Here is an 18,329-nt window from a genome sequence, read left to right as displayed (position 1 = left end):
CAGAACGGTCTTTCACCAGTTTTGAATCACTTTTTGTATAATCTATTGTCTGAGAAACGTATGCATTTTGCGCAGGATGATTTGTCGACAATACGAATCACGATTAAGCCCCCTTTTATACAATTTTTACGTAAGCAATATTGATGAATGTATCAACACATCTTGCACTATAAGACAACTTGCCGACGACAGCGTTGTGTCTGTTACAGGACCCTGGACAACTTGTCGACATGGGCTCTTCAATTAGGTATCAAGTTCTCTACGGAGAAAACTGAGCTGGTAGTATTTTCAAGGAAGCGAGAATCAACACAATTACAGCTTCAACTAAGGGGTGAAACCATAGCTCAGGCCTTCACAAATAAATATCTCGGGGTCTGGTTCGACTCGAAAGGCACGTGGGGATGTCACATTAGGTATCTGAAACAAAAATGCCAGCAGAGAATTAATTTTTATTAATTCGCACAATAACCGGAACTTGGTAGGGTGCCCACCCAGGAGACCTGATCAGGCTGTACCAAACAACAATATTGTCCGTAACGGAATATGGATGCTTCTGCTTCCGATCCGCCGCGAACACCCATTTCATTAAACTGGAAAGAATTCAGTATCGTTGCTTACGTATAGCCTTGGATTGCATGCAGTCGACTCATACGATGAGTCTCGAAGTGTTGGCGGGCGTTATGCGATTTAAAAACCGATTCTGAGATCTCTCATATCGATTGCTGCGTCGATGCAATGTCTTAAATTTCGAAAGGCTTGTCGAACTCAATTCTCAGACCCGTTTTATGTCCTTGTATTTTGATTACATGGCTAAGAATATTAATCCTTCTTCGTTTGTTTCCAACCGTGCTCATTTCTTGGATACTTCTGATTCTACTGTGTTTTTCGACACATCCATGAGAGAAGAGATTCGTGGCATTCCGGATTACGTACGCCCTCAAGCGATCCCTAATATTTTTTATAATAAATTCAGAGCAGTTGACTGTGAAAGGATGTTTTACACTGATGGGTCAAATCTCAACGGATCCACAGGCTTTGGTATCTTCAATAAAAACATCACCGCTTCGTACAAATTCAGTGATCCGGCTTCAGTCTACGTTGCAGAATTAGCTGCTATTAAGTATACTCTTGAGATCATTTAAAACTTAGCCAAAGACCATTACTTCATTGTCACGGATAGTTTAAGTTCAATAGAAGCTCTCCGTTCAATGAAGACAGAAAAGTATCCCCCATATTTCCTGCGGAAATACGGGAACACTTGAGAACTCTATCTGGTCGGTCTTTTTAAATATCCTTAGTCTGGGTCCCATCACATAGTTCCATTCCAGGCAATGAACAGGCAGACTCATTGGCTAAAGTGGGTGCATTAGAAGGTGAAATTTATGAAAGACCAATCTGCTTCAATGAATTTTTTAGTATTTCGCGTCAGAGGACACTCGAAAGATGGCAAACTTCATGGAGCAATGACGAACTGGGACGATGGCTATACTCCATTGTTCCCAAAATATCGACGAAACCTTGGTTCAGGGGGATGAACGTGAGTCGCGACTTCATTTGTGTGATGTCCAGACTCATGTCAAACCACTACACATTCAACGCACATCTCCGGCGTATTGAGTTCGCGGAGAGCGGTCTCTGCACCTGTGGCGAGGGTTATCAGGACATCGAGCATGTCGTGTGGTCGTGCGTAGAGTATCGCGACGCCAGGTCGAAGCTACTGGAATTCCTTAGGGCCCGAGGTAGACCACCTGAAGTTCCGCTCCGAGATGTGATGGCGAATCGGGATAGTTCATATATGCTTCTCATATATCAGTACCTTAAACACATTAATATACAAGTGTAATCTGTTATACATCGCTCAGAAAGTATAATCTCCACCTACAGGTTCGACACTAACATCCGGCCGATTCTCTCGTTCCCCGTCTCTGTCCACCATCTTCATTGGAACTAACAAGGTCTTTTTTTGTCACTAACTTTTTCGTTCCCCCTTTCCTCGTTTCTTTACCATCTCGATGGCAACTAATTAGATCATTTGTTTCCATAAGCCCTATCTACCTCGCTTTCCACAATATTTACTTTTTTTCACTCTCTTCCTTAACATTACTATCACCGCCTATGGACGACCGCTCCAGTCGATGACCAGCATGCGGGCCACCCGCCGGGCCTTCGTAGCCTGGGGGTGTTTCCCGCGGACCAAAAGAACCGAAGGAAGTGGCCATAGATATTTAACAACGCCACCTGGAAGGCTCATGCAATATTTAATTCAACGAACACTGCCGATCGCCAGCTGAAAGCTGGATTTCCGAAAATCCGAGACGACATAATCTACTGATACTGTTCTAGTTTTAAGTTAGTCGCTAATTAAGATTAGAAAATACCCTTGGCATCTTAGAGCTTAAGTAGTGTGCCTAAAAATATATTATATTATTGAATAAAAAAAACGTTTCGTGCGGCCAGTGTAGGTTTTTTCATTCGGGTTTACAGACTTTTTTACATGATATAAGCCGGATTCAGTAAACTTCCAATAAGTTTCACCGAAACTTAAGACCGATTTACAATAAAATACCATAAAATAGAGGAAATGGGGTAAAATAGTCATCAAAACGTTTCGTGCGGTAAGTGTAGATTCTTCCATTCGATTCTACAGACTTTTTTTCATAAGATAAGCTAGATTCAGTAAACTTCCAATAAATTTTACCGAGATTTAAGGACGATTTACAATAAGATATCATGAAATAGATGAATTGGGGTAAAGTAGTCACCAGAACGTTTCGTGCGGCCAGTGTAGGTTCTTCCATTCGATGCTCCATGATTTTTTACATAATATAAGATAGTTTTCGTATGCTTTCAACGTGGTTCGCTTAAAACATAAGGGTGATTTAGATGAAAATTTCCAATATTGGAGGAATTGGGGTAAAATTGCCACCAAAACGTTTCCTGTGGCCAGTATAAGTTCTGGCATTCGATTCTACAGACTTTTTTACATAAGATAAGCTAGATTTAGTAAACTTCCAATTAGTTTCACCATAAGTTAAGACCGATTTACAATAAAATACCATAAAATGGAGGAAATGGGGTAGAATAGTCACCAAAACGTTTCTTGAGGCCAGTGTAGGTTCTTCCATTCGAGTCTCCATACTTTTTTAAATATAAGATAAGCAAGATTTATCAAACTTGCAATAAGTTTTACCAAGATTTAAGGACGATTTACAGTAAAGAGCTCATGAAATGAAGGAATTGGGGTAAAATAGCCACCAAAACGTTTCGTGCGGCCAGTGTGCGGCCACACTCGACTTGTTTTCAAGTTGAAGAGCGAATGTTATAGGAAACCCTAAAACTGCTGTACATTTGGGGTAAAACGAGCCGGATTGCGATTCGTGCGGCCATTTTAATTAAATTCCTGGGAAATTTTTACATAAGAAACACTTTAGTTTGTTGTCCTATCTCAATTAGTTCATGAGTTACTGAATTCTTTGCGGGTTTTCATAGATTTTTTCCCACTGTGCAGTGAGTGGAAAAAATAATCCTACCATAGCAAAACTTGTAATCATTTTCTGTCATTGCAGTTGGATTTGTGTATAATATTGATCATATTCTCTCAAACATACTCTATTATCACGATATGCTCAGCACATTAAATTATTTTTTAATCGACTGGACTGGAAACACTGGAAAAATCTTGCAACAAAGTTATAATTTTAGAGCTTCTGTAAAAATTGCTTCTGTGTAATTTCTTTTTATACTTTCACTCAAAGAAAATACCCCAATAAAAAAGGGCGGGTGGATAATGTCAGAGACATAACTGGATGTCGTGAATACGAAAACAACTGACATGTTCCTCAACACTTCCGAATATCAATTAGTTGATCAATTGTATGAATTGTGCAAGCATTCCCCTTTTCCACATTTTTCGCAAAAAAAGAAGGCTTCACTTGATCTCGATTACTGTGAATTTCACACAACGAAAAGTGCAAAAATCTAACCAAACTGTTGCTCTCCACCGTTGCTTTTTCACCAATGCAAATGACTGGCAGCTGCGACGTAATCGCGCTTGCGAAACTAGCTTTGCAAACGACACAAAATACATCTGCTCGCAGTGGCGATATAATCCAGTGATCCAATTTTTGTTGAGAGGCTTGTTTTTACCTGATTTCGTTTGTAGCTTTTTCACTAATGGGCGGTCCTAACGGCTATAAAAATAACAGCATATAGAATTTTAATTATGATATTTCATTTCGGATTTGCATTTCATTGAAAGAAAATATCCGGATCCTGGACGGGATTCATTCCTGCCTTTCAGAAGGACCAATTTGTGGAACTCACTACGATATTAAACACTGTTCGAAACATTTTCTCGATTTGTTGTACAGCAGCAGATATTTTGTTCTCTTCCTCAGAACGCGTTCTGATTGGCTGGTGTTGACATGGGTCAAATGAGACAGGTTTTTCAATAGTGTACTATTGAAATACTTCAATGCTTTTTCTTTACACGCTCAAGTTGAAAAATTTCGATTCTATTGGTAGTTAGATTATATAAATACTTTCACAGATCACTGAGCTATGAGCTTTAAAAATATGAGAAAGGCAAACGCGTCCTCTTTGATACTCGTTTATACCAAACATTTCAGAAAAGTTTAATTTTGAAGTATTTGAGATTATGTCTCACAACTGAATATTTTATCATAAAATTGTGATCATATTTCTGATGGCATGTAGCAAAAATTATGTTGATTCGTTAGATACAACAAGAGATATTCACGATCAAAAACTTATCACTCTCTCAGAGGGTAAATTTTGAAAAGGCACCCCATAGTAAAGTAAGTCGTATTCACGACAAAAGTTTAAATACTATGTTAAATGAAGTAAGTTTATCTCGAAATTCTTCTTACTTTCGCTGAATAGCAAATATTTATTTGTTATTCCTTCATCTGACCAGATATAGTCTACATGAAGCATTGGAAGGGGAAAAGCCCAATTGAAGATCCAAACAGAAACTATCTTCAATTTGGCATAAAAACCCCTTCTTCTTTTCTAATTTCTATGGTTGGCTGAACTGACAATATAATCACATCACAAACAGTTTCATGTTACATAAATTGACATATTGGTTTTTACATAAATTCTCATACACTAAGTAAATTTCTTAAGTCTATCTTTAAAATTATCACATGAAATGGAAAAGTCTAAAAAATCATAGACATTGTTAAAAATACAACACATTCCCCTTATGGGTTCGTTCTGTCCATAATCAGTACGTTGATGGTCAAGTCTTAAAAAGTTCCTCGATTTTAAAGTTCTAGGTGGTACGTTAATATTAACTCGAGAAAGTATATATGGAGCGTCAATTTGACCGATTAATAATTTTCCAATAAAAGCGCCCTAAAGATATTCCTTCTTTTGGCAAGCGTGTCCATACCAAGCAATCTGCAGCGATCTGTATAGGGTGGTAATTCTGTAGGGTTACGCCATGGCAGAGATCTTAGAGCATAACGAATGAACCTAGCTTGAACTGATTCAATTCGGTTAATCCAGACATCTATGTAAGGACTCCAAACTACAGATGAAGTTTCAAGGACTGATCGCACAAGGGTGAAGTACAGTGATCGAAGACAATATGGATCTTTGAACTCTTTTGCTATTTTGAATATGAATCCAAGATTTCGGTTGGCTTGAGCAATAATATGACAGTAGTGGTCTCTGAAGGACAGCTGTGTATCCAGTAGTACACCAAGATCTCTGACAACTGATACTCTCTCGAGACGTTCTCCGGAAACAGCGTAGCTCCAAACAACAGGCTTTTTCTTGCGTGTGAAGGTAATTACAGAACATTTGGATACACTTAGCGTCAATCGGTTACGCGTACACCAATCACAGAAAACATCGAGCTGTTTTTGCAAAACAATGCAGTTCTCTTCGGATCGAATGATGAGGAAGAGTTTTAGATCATCTGCATAAATAAGCTTACATCCTGGTTGCAGGATAAAGCAAATATCATTAAAAAATAAAGAAAACAGCAAAGGTCCTAGGTTGCTACCGTGAGGTACGCCTGACAAGTTGGATAAATTATCTGACTCGTTATTTCCAAGTTTGACAGAGAGAGTTCTACCAACGAGATACGATCTGATCCATTCAGTGAACGTTTTGGAAGCACCCAGTTTTCGAATTTTCGCAAGTAAAATAGCGTGATCCACGCGATCGAATGCTGCTTTGAGATCAGTATAAATCGTGTCCACCTGTGCCCCATCTTCCATACTTCGAATGCAATGCGATGTAAAATGAGCAAGGTTTGTAGCTGTAGATCTGCCTGGGAAAAATCCATGTTGATCTGTCGATATGTATGTTTTAATTTCACTGAACAGAACATTGCTCACGAGAATCTCGAATAATTTAGATCCGGCGCAGAGTGATGTAATTCCACGATAGTTTTCTACATTTTGCTTATTTCCTTTTTTAAATACGGGAAACATGTATGTTTTTTTCCAGCATTGCGGAAATATTCCTTGCGAGAGCGACTGATTGAATATAAGTTTTAAGGGAGAGCACAAAGCATTTGCACATCTTTTCAATATAATAGCAGGAATGCCATCTGGACCAGACGATGATGATGACTTCAACTTATTCAATGCGTTGGTGAACTGGATGTTATTAAGGCTTAGTACATCACAAGGAACATCTCTTAGACCGGACTCCACCTGTGCTGAAGTAGATGGCACAGTTTCAAAAACACTTGAAAAGTGTTTAGCAAACAGCTTGCAGATTTCACCAGACAAACTTGAACTTTCATTCCCAAGAGTCATTATGGAAGGAAGACCGTTCTCCTTGCGTTTGTTATTCACAAAAGACCAGAAACGTTTTGGGTTCTGTTTAAGGTTGGCTTGAATCTGTAGAACATGTCTCGAATAAAGGAAGCGATTATACGCCTTATAATTGTTGCTGGCATGAGTGAATTCCCGTTTGATAGTAGGATTACGTCGAATTGTATAGTGCCGAAGTGCAGCTGCTCTTAAACGTTTTAGTTGACGAAGGTGTCGATTTGACCAAGGTGGTTTTGGTCGAGGACGAGGGGCTGGTACATGTAGTCTAAACAAATAGTTGAGCACAGATGTAAATCTTTCCACCGCTACATTGACGTCTTTTGCATTGTCCAAGAGTAATTCCCAATCGATTGACTCAAATGAGCTATTAAGTTTAAGAAAATCGGTTTTAAAAAATCAAATTCTACATCTTCGACCACATCATTGAAACAGATTTTTTGGTAGCATGTTAATTCAGCCAACAGAGGAGGATGATGGCAATCTATACCAACAAGTGCTTCATCAGCTTGACGCACGTGACAGTTCGCTAACGCTTCCTCGTTAACGAAAAAAAGATCCAAAGTGCGATTCAATCTATTAGTCACTGTACAAATTTGAATCATGTTCAATAAAGACATCCCGTCTAACAGAGTGCTACTAGATCCCGACACGACTGAGGATGACGGATCGGCAGACGCAAATCCATAGGAAGTGTCTTTCCACACAATACCAGGTTGATTGTAATCACCAAATATTAGATGAGAGGTTGAAGGATCAAGCGAGTTTGCAACATTCATCGCGGAGTCGATATGCTGTTGTACTATGCTTGCATTAATTGCCAAATCTGGCGGAATATATACTACACCGACGCATACGTTGAAATTGACTACCTATGTTCACCCAAAGCTGTTCGAGAGTAATGTTACAATTTTTGTTTGCTTTAGACATTAACCTATTAGTTACAGCGATGAGTACACCACCACCTCTTGTTTTACCAAAAATTTTTGGATCGCGATCGTTCCGATAAACTGTGTATCCAGGACCAAACAACTGCAGTGAGGAGATGTCATCGTTCAGCCATGTCTCGGACAGTACAATTACATCATATTCTGCATCATAAACAGCAACGAAGAGGTCGTCGATTTTTGTGCGCAGTCATCTCACGTTCTGATAATAGATTCTGAGTTGTGCAGTAGTTGAATCATCGTCGGGTATCTGGAATCCAGATTTGTTTTGAGGAGGTGCTGTATCGTTTGTAGCTTCAGAGGAACATATACCCTCCCTGGCTTTACCTGGAGAAAAAACCATGGCGGCACCAGGATCTGGGATGACAGTCGATATGCAAGTGATGGGTACAGAATCGGAGACATATTTTTCAAGCGTTGACGGCAAACAGTAGTTGACGACTGAGTCGGAAGCATCTGTGTCAATTGGTGGCTGCAAACGGTAGTAATTTTGAGGAGGAGCAGTATCATGTGTAGCTTCGAGAGGACATACACTCTCATTAGTTTTACCTGGAGAAAAATTCATGGCGGTATCAGGATCTAGAGAAGAAATCAAGGCGGATGAATCATCTGGGATGAAGGTCGACAGGCGAGAGACGGTAACTGAATCCGAAGCATCATTTTCCCACAGTAAACAGGTGTTGACGGAGACGGAATCGGAAGCATCTATTTCAATCAATGGCTGCAAACAGTAGTTGTTTTGAGGAGGAGCAGTATCATGTGAAGCTTCGAGAGGACATATACCCTCACTAGTTTTACCTGGAGAAAAAATCATGTCGATAACAGGAACTAGAGAGTAAGGCATGGCGGTATCGGAATCTGGAGATGACTTCATGGCGGCATCAAGTGATTGCTATTCAGTGCGGTGAATATATTGGCGTCTCCGTTCAACAAGTTTCTTATACACTGGGCATTCCAAACTGTATGCTTCATGTATTGTGTCCAAGTTTAATTTCTGATTTTTGTTAATCTGAGTACAGTTAGCGCAGCATACTGTTGTTGATTCGCAAACAGCCGAAGCATGTTCACCAGCACATTTAGAACATATTTGAGGATGATTGCACTCATTGCTCTTATGTCCATAGGCACAACATTTAAAACAACGCACAATCCCGAAGCATTCAAACACTCTACATCTTTCCCAACCAATGTTCACACGACCTAACTTCAGCATGGAGTCATTAGCATCAGCGTTCACCTCGATTATAAAATTGTAAGTCGTGATGTCGTTACGCACTGAATGGAAACATGTAATTAATTTCAAATCAGTCAAGTTAACTGCTTCATTCTGTTCCATTATACATTCCTTAAGCTCGCTTTCAGAGAGCTTATCAGCCACACCAACAATCTTCAGTCTAGGTTTCATCGGTTTTGGTACTGAGATCTCGTAGTTTTCACCAAGCTTTTCTTTAACGACCGCAACTGCTGGTTCTACAGCTTCAGCACATTTTACACCAAGAATGATAATACCATTATTATTAGGTACAACACTTCAGCAAATGATTTTTTTCTGTATTTCCAGATAGTTCCCGCAACAAGTCACTTTTTAGGTTTCCTACTGCATTTTCTATTTGCTTGCCTATATCATATTCTAATGATTTCACCTTTTCAATCAATTCATTCCTCAACAGCTCAACATTCTCACTCATTTTTGCTAAAATGCCATTACATTTGGCTATGATTTCATTGTGACCAGATTGATGCTTGCGACAACCATGGCAAAGATATTTCAAGCCACGATTAGTTTCCATCGCTTTCAGCCCTTGTTTATCAATATCGTCAGTACATTTTAGGTGCAGTATTACATTACACGGGCCGTAACAAAACACTTTATCGCTGTCCTCTTTTATAGCTTTCGCACAGGCGCCGCATTGTAAAGTTGTCGTCATCTCGCCCGTGGTCGCTGACCCGTAGGTCACCAACCGAACAGAACAATAGGGCCACTTCTAATAAACTTTTTTAATTGTAACTTTCGGAGAAGATTCACTTAACTCAGCATATGAATATTAATCCACCAATGATGACACAGAAACCGCTGAGCGTTGAACTTAACGTAGATATAAAAAAAACTCCATTCAACTTAACGCGGAACACAGAGAAAATGTGGTTTAAACGCGGAGATAAACTATTCGCATTCAACCTTACAAGTGTATATTGTTTGAGAGAATATGATATTACTCCATTTGCATTATTTTCAGAGCAAAATAGACCCAAATAACTTTCCATTCATCAAATTTTGAAATAGGCCGCAGTTTTAAATAAATTTAACTACTCGATAAAAAATTAAAGTTCAAATAATTCGCAGAATGGTCCATATTCTTCTAATGTAGGAAGGAAATAAATTGCAATCGTAAAAATGCTAGCAAACTCACGGTCACAAAATTAACAACAAATAATAATTTTATTGAAACTTGAATATCGACTAGTAAAAACTGGCCAAATGCCATTCCACTCAGTTCGTCGAGCTGCGTAATGTCTATGTGTATTTCTCTAAAATGACGTAATCGATTTTGACCAACTTAGATTCAAATGAAAGGTCTCAGGTCCTACTCGGAATTCCTGAATTTTATCCGGATTCGACTTTCGGTTCCGAAATGAAAGGGTTTTTCGAATACTTCATGCATTCATCAACAGTGTTTAAAGTTTATTGAAAGAATGCTGCAATCAGTGTTGGTGATTGTCGAAAATTTGACAGAAGCTGCTTTATTGCTATCTATTGCAGTACCTACACCGTGCGGAGCGGGTGGCAGAATAACGAAGATGACGTTTCTTTCAGTTCTATACGGAGTAATACTCTTCAATTCGGTTTCTACATGTACTTGAGTTTAATATCACGAATTTCACCTTTTTCTGAGTTTCAAATCTTTTTGTGATTTTCACACATTTACATTAGAATTGGAACCTTTTAACTTTCACCGTAAATTCTGTGCAGTTATGCTACAACCATAGTATGTTGAGTTATTTTCTTTAATTTGACTCGTAGTTCTATTGCATACTCCACTAGTTTGTAAATCTATTCGCAACACTTCATGGTGATCTCGTCGAATATATGTCTCAACATTTACTTGTTTACATTAATAAAAGAAGTTATTCTTCCACACATACTTTTGTTGTCGTATATTGTCAACACTAATTCTTCAACACATAATTTTATTGTCGTATATTGTCAATACTAATTCTTCAACACATAATTTTGTTGTCGTATATTTATTAACACTATCTTGACACGAGCAATGGTTGTGTATAACTATTTTGTTCTTCTCGCATATGAGTATCAAACATTGCACATGAAACTGTTAAATCTTTATTCATTACAGCAATCTTTCACTCAATTCTTTAGATGCCTTCCGAAATTGAATTTGAACTCATTACAACAATCTTTCACTCAATTCTTTAGATGCCTTCAGAAATTGAATCTGAACTCATTACAACAATCTTTCACTCAATTCTTTAGATGCCTTCAGAAATTGAATCTGAACTCATTACAACAATCTTTCACTCAATTCTTTAGATGCCTTCAGAAATTGAATCTGAACTGATTACAACAATCTTTGCCTTCAGGAATTGAATCTGAACTGAGCTCTAACTTTTCCCGACTAGGGGTTTTTATGCTCCTAACATTTCACTAACTGTTCGGCCTAAACCCGAGACCATCGTGAACGTTACCGCGGTTGTCCGTGAAATTTCTTTGTTTACGCAGAGCACCTCAGTGTCGCGTAAACAAAAAACTGCTCAGCAACCCCGAGCACATTCCAAGAGCGCGTAAACAAAAACTGCTGCGCCAATGCAAACTAGCAATACAGCAAATTCGCTAAGGACGCTGCAGGCCCCCTTACTTACTGAGCTTGATGATACCTTAAGGGTTAGCATCAAGTCGATTGTGATGGTATCGGACTTAGGTGCGAGGATATGGGTACTAAAAAAATTTTGTATAGTTTTCATAACTTAATGATAATCTTGGATTGTAAATTTTAGCTCGGCTTATTGACTTTATGGACAGAAAAATATTTCGATTTTATCTAGTCAGCTGTTATCATCCTCAATTGAAGAATCCTAAAACGGATTGCTTAGGTGTTTTTGTTTTCATGTGTTTTCGTTTTGCTCTGTATTTTATTATTCCTTTTGTTTAATAAGAAAAACAAAAAACAGTGCAAGAATACAAAAGAAAAACAACAAAAGAGTCAAGTTAAACGAGAAAATAAATCGATTCTGGCTAGTATACAATATGCGTTTTTAGTTTTGCTGGAAACAACAAAACGTACAAAGGTTATTTGAAAGTTTAGTTTGGGACTATGCTATAATTATAATTTTGAGATACATACACGGCTTGGTTTTCTCTACTAATAAGTAAAATTTCTAAACAGTCTGATCGGTACTCTAGAAGAAGAAGTTCTCTGTACTTTGTATTATGGGGGGCGGGGACTATTTCGATGGTTGGACGTAGAAATAGGATACACGTACGCAAGAGCGGTTCGAAATGTTCAACACACGGCAGAGAAAACTTTTAAAATCGTAATATTTATTTAGAGACCTACCTACACAACACGTGCAAATTTACAAGCACACATTTTCGATGCGTTTTGTTATGTTTTGTAAGTGGAACAAAAAACAGTGAATTTATGCTTCGATTCGTCACATTTGTTGGTTTGTCTGTTTTTTTTTTTCGGTGCTTTAGCTGCCATTCTTTAAATAACGGATATGTTGCGGGTACTACTTTTTGGTGTTCGTATTGTTTCCGAGCTATTCCCTTTTTTGCTGCCAATTCCTATCTCTCTATTTCATAATTCTATTATCGTGAACGGTTCCACATACTCATTTTCCGTTTCTGTTTCTCTGTTGGTGCTTTTTTGTCTCGGTTCTACAGAGATTGTCGGTATTGGTTCTTCTTGAGTCTCCGCTATCGGCCGTGCTCTTCCGTTCTTATTTCAATTGCTCCCGCCTCCCCGGCTAGTATTTTTAATGCAAGTATCTGTCTATGACGTATTCTCCGTACGATGTTTCGCCATTCCACTACTTTCCTTATTGCTGTCATTTCCATCAACAATAAGTCTCTTGTTGATTCTGTTTGGTTCATGTCCCTGAGAACCTCGTTTTTCATTTCTTCGTCTTTCCGACATGTTTCAATAGCCTTCAGATCTATCTGATGCACTGACTCATTCACCAAGTTATAAATTGAATCGACGGCTGCTGTTTGTTGATACGTTAGCTCTTTTATTTTTTCCTCATTGCCTCTTAGCCTATCTATATCCATATCCATTCTTCTCCTATCTTCGGAGTCCATTAGCCCTATCGCGTTCCACACGCTTCGGCGTTTCCTTCCCCTCGGCGATCTCCTTATCATTTCTCCGAGGTTGTATATTTCTTTGCTATCTTCCTCTAGCATTTTAATTAACTCCCTGCACCGGCTAGGATCTATCGTCCTTGGTGCAGCTTTGCAGTCCTCCACCAGGGACTGTACCCCCTGTCTAGTTCTATCCATAATTGTTAGTAATTCTTCCAAATTTACACTCACCCTAACATCATATGATCCGCTTATCGTTCGCGCTATCCCCAGTTTCTGTAACACGAGATTCCCATCGTAGCTTCCGCTGTTTTCTCCTAATACCCCGATAGCCGTCATGATACTGGAATGTATACAAGCAGACACATTCCAAACGTGAAAACTCTTGGATATGTTAATGAAAGAATTTTTTTTCTTAAGATTATAGTACAAAAAAAAAACAACTGATACTAATAATCCTTAAAAATATGAAATGCGTTTTCGCCGCCCATGCTTAGTCGCGCGCATTCGTCTGCATTCATATTTCATGGCCATATTGTCACGCGTCATACCGTTTTCCGACGTTAACGTCGCATCTCATGCATGTCACGTATCATGGTAGTCGCTTCATAGGTGCTTCTAAATCGAGTTTAGCCTGTACTTTTTTCGCGATGGTTTCATTTGTTTTTGCCGAGCGCCCATCGCTCTGGCGCATGCAACGCTTGCTTGGTTTTGCTGTGCGCGGCAGAAAGTTGGACTGTTTAATGTTTACAGCTTACTATGCCGCGTAGTTTTGTTTCTCGAGTGATTCTGTTGTTGAAAAGAAAGAATTCAAGTCCATATCCGTCTAGCCTGATATTGACCTTGGCGCTAAATTTGTGATACTTCATAGCGATTAAATTTATGATACTTCAATGATTAACCAAAAACTGTTCCAATATAAATTCCAATTAGAAACTTAATCCGTGTACTTCTTCAATCTGTTGTTATGAATCTTTTCTAATCTGTTTCCGTTTTTGATAGTTGTCGTTTGTTCGCTAGGGAGAGCAACTACTTCGTAGGGTCCTCTCCATAGCGACTGTAACTTCTGTCCTGCTCCTGTGGGGTTGGCTTTAACTAGTACCTAGTAAGTCTCCCCACATTGGTTGCCATTCATTGGAGCTTCTATCGTACAACTCCTTCCGTTTTTCTTTAGATTTTACTAGATTTTCTCGTGCTTGAGTATGTAATCGCTTGAATGTCGATCGCATTTCGTTCACGTAGTCTTCATAGTATAAACCATCATTGTCATATTTGTAAATTGAATTCGGAATATTTGCCCGTTTTCCATATAATAACTCAAACGGTGTGTAGCCAGTAGATGAGTTTATGGTCGTGTTATATTCGAACGTGAAGAATGGTAACAACTGATCCCATGTTGTTGGGTCGCTACCCACGTACTGTCTAAGATAAGTTTTCAATTCCCTATTTGATCTCTCCACGAGGTTTGCTTGTGGGTGGTAGGTACTTGTAGTAATCTTCTTAATTTTTAAAATTTTACATACGTTTTTCATTAGAGAACTTACGAAATTTGTTCCATTGTCGGTTACCAGTTCGGCCGGTGTCCCAAATTTACATATATAATGGTCTACGAATGTTTGAGCAACCGTGGAGCTCTCTTGATTTGCCATTGGTGCTACGATTAAATATCTGGTCAGATCGTCTTGCATAACCAGACCATATCTGTTACCCCAGTCTGATTCTGGGAGTACTACTATGTCCATATATAATTTCTCGAATGGTTCAGAAGATGTTGTAGTTATCTTCATCGGAATTTTGTTTGCCCTGCCAATCTTATTTTTCTGGCACGAGTCGCATTGTTTGACATAATTCTCGATGTCTTGGCGCATATTTTTCCATTGGAACAGCGGGCTCATTCGCATCCGCATACGTTTGCTACCTACATGTCCGCCTAAGGGAGAATCGTGGAATTCTTTCAATACTGTCTCGCGATCCTTCTCTGCTACAAGCATTCGATCCTTCTCTGGGGCGTATAATGTGAATATCTTGCCAAATTTCTTGGCAATAAACCTTAGTGCCGTCGACTCAGGAGCCCTTTTCAAGTTCCTGAATGAAATGATTTGAATGGTTTCCGCATTTCTTACGTATTCGGAGCAGTTTGTAAAGGCATCCATTAGCCCTCCCAAAAGTACGTGTGTATCTGTTAATGATTTCTTGGACCCGTTCAAAATCAACCCCCATAGCTTCCTATTCGGGATTTCAAAGATCCTTTCGTTCAAGTGGTCCTTTAGACCATGAGGTAATTCTACGATTTCCTCCAATTCCTTGTATGCTGATTTGCTGTTTACTATTACGAATGTAGCCTCAGCGTTGTTTTCGTCGAATTTCTTTGTCGAAATTTTTAATCGATTGAATTCAATGTCGTTCTCTCTGGTACATATATCGTACTCCTCGAGGTACGAGAATTCCCCCAAATCTTCCTTCTCATCGCATCCAAAATCGATGTTTTCCAACCCGTCCATGTGTGGGTTCCATTCAGTTTTCTGTTTATTTTCAAATAACGCGAATCGCCCGGATTCATCCCTAATTTGCTTGGGGTTCACTCTACTCTCTGCATCTTTCTGCTTCGCAAGATCTTCTTCTGCTTGCTGATGTTGGCGCTTTTGTTGTCTCGTTACTACCGATATGGTGTGTCCTTGCCTTGTTTGTAGCGAATGTCTATTTCCAATCCTTGTAATTTTAATCGTAACCGTGTTAGCGTTGGCGAAGTTTCCTTCAAGTGCCATATTGAAATTAACGGTCTGTGGTCTGTGTAGACGATGAATTTTTGATTATAAATGAAGTGTTTGAACTTGTTTACCGCCCAAACAATGGCCAACAATTCCTTCTCAATCGTATGGTACCTTCTTTCAGCACCTACTAGGCCTCTACTGGCATATGCTATTGGTCTATCGATAGATTTTTCGTTAGATAGTACAGCTCCAATGGCGTACTCGCTAGCATCTGTTGTGATCACGAACGTATCTTTGTAGTTCGGTCTAACCAACAGTGTGTCGGATGTCAGAAAAATTTTTAATTCCTCGAATGCTTTCTGGCATTCGTCTGTCCAAACAAATTTTACATTTTTCCGCAAGAGGTCGTTCAAAGGTTTACGTTTCTCTGCTAGTTGCGGTATGAATTTTCCATAGAAGTTTACCGTTCCTAAAAATGAGCGGACGCCTCTGACCGTTCTAGGTGCTGACATTTCTTTGATAGCCATTATATTGTCCTCCATAGGACGTACTCCATTCTGATCTATCACATGCCCTAGGTATTTTATTTCATCTTTCAATATCTGGCATTTGCCCGGCTCAACTTTCAAATTATGTTGACGCAAAGCCTTCAGCACCTTACTTAAGTTGTTATTGTGTTCCTCCACGGTAGTGCCAAAAACAATTATATCATCTAAGTATACGATTGCTTTGACGTCTTTTATTTCGTATAGAACAGTATTCATTAATCTTTGGAAAGTAGATGAACTATTTCTTAACCCCATAGGCATCCGCGTAAACTCAAAATGCCCTTTTGGAGTGGAAAAGGCTGTCTTTACAGCATCCTTTGGGTCGATCGGTACTTGATAAAATCCCGATTTTAAATCCAAAGTTGAAAAATATTTACTGTTCCCTAGGTTGTCTAAGATTTCATCGATCAAGGGGATCGGGTATACAAAGGGTTTTGTCACCAAGTTCAATGCTCTGAAGTCTACTACAATTCGATACTTCTTGTTGCCATATTCATCGTCCTTCTTTGGTACGCATAATACTGGAGCATTCCATGGGCTCTTGCTAGGCCTTATGATGCCTTGCCTACGCATTTCTTCGATTTCTTCGTTAATGTGCTTCTTGGTTGCCTCGGGGAATCTATATTGTCTTTTATTTATGGGTATGTTCGAGGTTGTCTCTATCTCATGTACCGCCGCATCGGTAATAGTTAACTTGTCCCCCTTCAGATAAAACACATCACTGTAAGATGCCATGATTCTTTCAATATTTTCGTAATTCTCTCTTCTTAAATGGCTTAGGTTGAGCACTTGCAGTACGCTGTTCGTTCTATCTTGTCCGAATTTTTGGTCGCATCTTTTGTTCTCTGTCAGGCTTATATCTTGATTCGTATCTAAATCAGCCGCCCACGATTCTTCCTTGGCATAGATGGTTTTAGAAAAGTATCCATCATTCTCCTCTCTTATTCCGTCGCGTATTTTCGCATCGCATGTAGTATATTTATTCTTCTTAAAAGGGGTATCTACCAATGTACAGTCATAATCTAAGTGCTCGTTACTGCCATTAGTGTATTGGTGATGCTTCGTGTTCCTATTCTTATCTTGTATTATATCTACATTCGCTATGATTACTTCTGTCTGGCAACTTATGTCTCTTTTCGTTGTGTTCTCGGGCGGATTTCTTTCTTTGGCCTCGCATCTGTTTTCGATCCTTTGATTGTATTGCTTTTTATCACTGTAGTTATTCTTTTTTTTCGGATTGTCTGTGTATCTACCTCGTTGTACTGTTTTATTGTTTGTTATATCAGTTGGTTCGCTTCTATTTTCTAATGAATTCCTATCTCCAGGTGTGTTTCTGCATAACATACCGGGTTGTTCATCTGCTCTTGTATTTCTGTTGTTTCCTTGTAATTTGGAATCTTCTGTCGCATATTGTAGCCACTTAGGGCATGGTTTAGCCTCTGCCTTGAATAGTATTGGATCTGTTTGCAAAACTAGTCGGCCATTCTGATTATCTATGCTCGATACATATCTATTTATAAAATCCATTCCTAGGATTCCTGCGAATTCCAAGTCCTCTATAACATCGAATTTCACTTTGAATATCATGTTATCTATTAAGAAATCCGCATACGTTGTCCTCAAGCTTATTCGCGCAATGTTCATTACACCTTTGTAGTGGATCTTTTCCCTTGTGTTTATTGTTGATGAACCAATTTCTTCTGCGCATCTCTTACTTATTAAATTCGAGCTTGCACCTGTATCGATAAGATAGTTGTTTCGTATATTTGGTCTGGTAGTTGTCCTTAGTTCAATTTCGTATGCATTGAACCAATTTCTTGTTATTATATGGGTTATTGTATTTTGGTCCGTATTTTTTTGGTGTGTTATGTTGTTGAACACTTTTTTCAGCTGTTGATTCAAATTTTCCATTTGGTTCTGTAATACTCTGAACGCGTTTTGTGACTTAAAGTTTTCATTTCTAGTATCTTTAAGGTCTCTCGATGCCTGGG

This window comes from Malaya genurostris, chromosome 2 (assembly GCF_030247185.1).
Source record: "Malaya genurostris strain Urasoe2022 chromosome 2, Malgen_1.1, whole genome shotgun sequence".
Classification (NCBI taxonomy): Eukaryota; Metazoa; Arthropoda; class Insecta; order Diptera; family Culicidae; genus Malaya; species Malaya genurostris.
This window is presented reverse-complemented; position numbering follows the sequence as displayed.